The 3,894-nt window shown below is 43.8% G+C and overlaps 1 long non-coding RNA gene across 1 annotated transcript; it reads left to right on the top strand.

The window, feature by feature from the left end:
• The first annotated feature begins 675 nt into the window (after window positions 1–675).
• LOC149326599 (uncharacterized) lies at window positions 676–3,294 on the top strand. The gene is made up of 2 exons (XR_016286261.1): window positions 676–967; window positions 3,120–3,294. It is a non-coding gene; the product is annotated as an uncharacterized LOC149326599 (long non-coding RNA).
• Window positions 3,295–3,894: the final 600 nt, after the last annotated feature.

A 3,894-nucleotide genomic window follows, 5' to 3' on the forward strand; every position in this document is an offset into this window, starting at 1 on the left:
GTAGTATTAATGATCACTAAAATTTTTTCATATGATCATGCTTACTGCTGCTTTTAAAAAGAGCACTGGCAGCTAGCACATCAATCAGATGTTAGGGGCCAGTGCAGGCTGAGCAGTAGAAGAGCCTGTGTTGCAGCCATGTGCCCCACAATGACAGCAAAACGGGAGGCATGAGGGTGAAGCATGAGAGGCCAGCTCTGTGTCGGAAGGGTTGCTTGTCTTTGAGGGTGGTCTTTCGCATTGCTTAGTCATCATGACATGTCTTGAGAAGGGCATCTGGTTGCTATAGAAATTTCGTGACCATTCCACTCTACAAGGGGCACCATATCATGTGAAGCACAAACAGCACGGCTTTTTTGTGTGCTGTTCTTTTTTTAGCATTTGTTACTGTGCGCACATACTAATTGGCTATGTCCAGCAAGGTAGAGCCATTTTTCTGAAATTGTTTGCCGATAGCATTCCAAACATGAATTGAGATTAGCATTAGCCAGTTGCAAGCACTGCATGCAGTTACCTTTGATACTCCACTGCTGTTAAGAAGTGCCACTAAATGCCCATCGCACTGTTAATGTCCACGCTTAAGGTCTGCAGTTATTTTCAAGTTTTAAGTGATTTTGACCTTGGTGCTGTGGCAAGTGCTAACACTGAGTTTTAAGTCAGAATGCACTCGGTAAACAATGATAATTAGTACATTATGTACGTCCCTTTCAGTTCGGCATGCCATTTTTCTTTTTCCTGCAGGTACACTTGGCCAGTGGCCACGAAATATCGAAAGAGGCGTACGATACTCCCATGGCGCTGCCAAAAGATTCACTGTTTGTCAAAAGAGCGGCAACCACATTGTGGTCAACAGAAGTGCTGGCTCAGCGCAGCTTCACAGGAACGCTGTCCAACAGATTCCTGGCAGAGGGTGGGGACAAGGCACCGCAGAAGCCACTGACGCCGCTGAAGGTGGAGACGATAAGGGGTAATTATTGTATTCTACTGGGGTTAGCACATGTGCATATTGTCATATTGAATTAACCTATGAAAGGAGGCTATCTCGACCTTGGCAATAGCTCATGAGAAGGTAATAATTATCAAACACTATTTGACTCATATTAGAATGGATCAATTCATTGCATGGCTTTTGGTTGTGCATGAGAATTCATGTGCAGTTAGCTACTTGACAGGCACAATGAGAAGCATTTGGTAGAGCTAAGAACTTCCTACAGAACTGAGCTGCTAGATGAGTGTATGACATGAGCACTCCACATCTGTGGCAACAACCAAAGAACATAACTTGTTTTGTGATGCTAAAATAAGCTGTTGTCACATGACAATGTTGAGCTAAAAAGTTAGGTTCTTAAGAGCTGCGCATTTTTAAAACCTTTAAATGTGGACTGAAGAGGAATCAGAACTCGTCTTTTTGCCACGGGAACCCGATCTACACGTTCCAAGCATTCTTAGAAACTTTGAATTATTGCCCTGTGGCGCTGATTTTCCTCATTTAAATGTGATTAATGTCTGGCTCCCGCCTTTTTTTTTAATTCTCCGCAGTCGGGGAGGAGTCAGCCAACGCATGGAGTGCCTTGCTGGCAGTCACATGGCGGCTTTGCTTTTGTTTTTATTTTGCTTTTTTTACATTTCCGTGGATAAATAGATCTATTCAGAGATTACATAGCTGCAAATTAGGCCCACAGAAATAAAAATACGCGTGGACTCTGCTTTCGCCAATCACTCCGTATCGCTCCGCCGATGGCAGAGAGGCAAGCCACCACAGGACTGGCTGAAAGATTAGTCGACTCCTCCCACTGTCTGCGGGGGAATTAAAAAAAAGGCAGGAACCGGGTGTTTAATTCGATTTAAACTAGAGAAACCGACTGCACAGGGAGATAATTCGCAGTTTCTAAGAACGTTCGGAATGTGTAGAACGAGTTTCATCGGTAAAAGTATGAGTTCAGATTCCTCTTTAGTGCACCTTTAATGCAAACGCTGATGGTATCATTCCTATGTATCTTCCTGTCCTTTTTTGTTATTGTTTCATCTTATTGCCTTAGCAAAGGCACTAATTATGGGATGATTTAGCACAAACATATTCTCAGGAAATGTACGCAGTTCGACCTGTTGTACACTTCGCATGCATAGTAATGCAACTGAGCCCTTACTTGGTGTTCTTTGGCTTTGTGTTCAGGACCATACCATGTATGCATCTGCTAGGGCACTGGGCACTGCCTGCATTCTTACAATTGACAAACGCTTTTTTCTGATGACCTTAGTCATTTTTCTGCTTTACACTTGGCGTGAATATCAAGGCGACATGCTCATTTTGATGATGTCGGCAGTGCAAAGTGTCACAGCAGCTGTCGTGCTTGCAGTATTGGCACTCATGGCCTTTGCACATGCACAAGATTTGGCAACATAGCTTTGTGCAACCTTTCTAGAGTGGAGAAAGTGATTTGTTTACATATCTGCTGAGATTTACCCAGAATCAGAACACCTTGTTGCACTATTACTCATATTAGGCAGAAGTGTTCTAGGCTTAATTCTAGGCTCATTTACAACTTTCTTTCGATGTGCTGTGTGGGTGTTTCGCTCAAATTTGCTCACCATTACTGCTGCACTGCTCTGTTGAGATTGCACATGCTTCTACACTTACTAAGAGCAGAAGGAATGGCATTGTGCATCGTCAGAGCTACAGCTTTGTGCCCTAATTGTGTTACAGGTGTTGAAACATGGACGGTCTCACACCAGGATTTGGCCCTTTTCATGTGTGAATCGAACTATGGGTTCATTTTCTAACCCAATTTTCGCAGCAATGAATGACTCTGCAACATCAACATGGCCCCAAAGCCATACAATTAATTTCTACAAAGAACTAAAGCTGGATGAGGTTGTCCTCCGTGTCCCTTTGATATGATCAGGCGAATGAATTTACTTATCATGTAGCATACTGTTCTTTGTTACAACAAGCCGTGGCGTTACAAGTAGATGCGGCAGTTTTTGTAGTGCTGAGCTAATTGTCAGGCTAAGACTTACTGTATGTCCTGGAAATTGGTTCTACAACAACAATTCTGCCGAAGCCAGAAAAATAACAAAGCTTGCGCTATTTTTAACTCTTATGCATGATTTTCTTTCAGTGTTCTTCAGGCATTATGCCCGCAGTCGGGGAGTGACGGACGAAGCAGCCACGAAAGCTGAAAAAAGCATAAGACTGTGGCTATCACAGAAAACTTGCGAACTTCGCCGAAAGAGGCCCGCTGCTTCAAAGAGCTAAGCGAATCAGAATAAATTTTGTTTCTTTTTTCTTTTCTACATACCCTTGCAATTTCTTTTGGCAATCATACGAATTGAGTATTGGCGTATGCGTGCAAATTTTGTTTCATTTTCTTTCCCTAAAATTTCTATTGGTAAGTGTAAAAATTGAGTGCTGGTGTATGCATGCTGTCATGTGTATCCTAATGCACTGCATCGCTATCAAAGCACATTGAATTTGCGTTTTGCTCACGGCCACTCTGCGTACACACAACTCTTCTCTTGCTCTCCAGTGATAGTGAACAACTGCGCAAGCATTGCAGAAGCTGGTGGTTTAACTGTACTTGTGCAGTTTATATCAGCAACAGTACCAAAGACAGAAGAGGGCAGCTGTCGAGCTCACACTTCCCTCCTCACGTGTGAAGTTGGCGTCTTGTGGAGCCACACCTTGCCTGCTTCACCCACGTGCGCTTCTTTTCAACCTGTTTTCTCGGTACCAGGTATGCTCGTTATGCTCCACAGCGGGCGGCACATATCGTGAAACAGGCAAATTGTTCCCGAAGGCTCCTAACCCGGTCAGCACGGCACCAAATTAAATCTCATCAGAAAACACCAGACCGGGTCACACCAAAAACATCAGCCCGGGTCACACCAGACCCG

This window comes from Amblyomma mixtum, chromosome 10 (genome assembly GCF_055824585.1).
Source record: "Amblyomma mixtum isolate Tamu chromosome 10, ASM5582458v1, whole genome shotgun sequence".
Lineage (NCBI taxonomy): Eukaryota > Metazoa > Arthropoda > Arachnida > Ixodida > Ixodidae > Amblyomma > Amblyomma mixtum.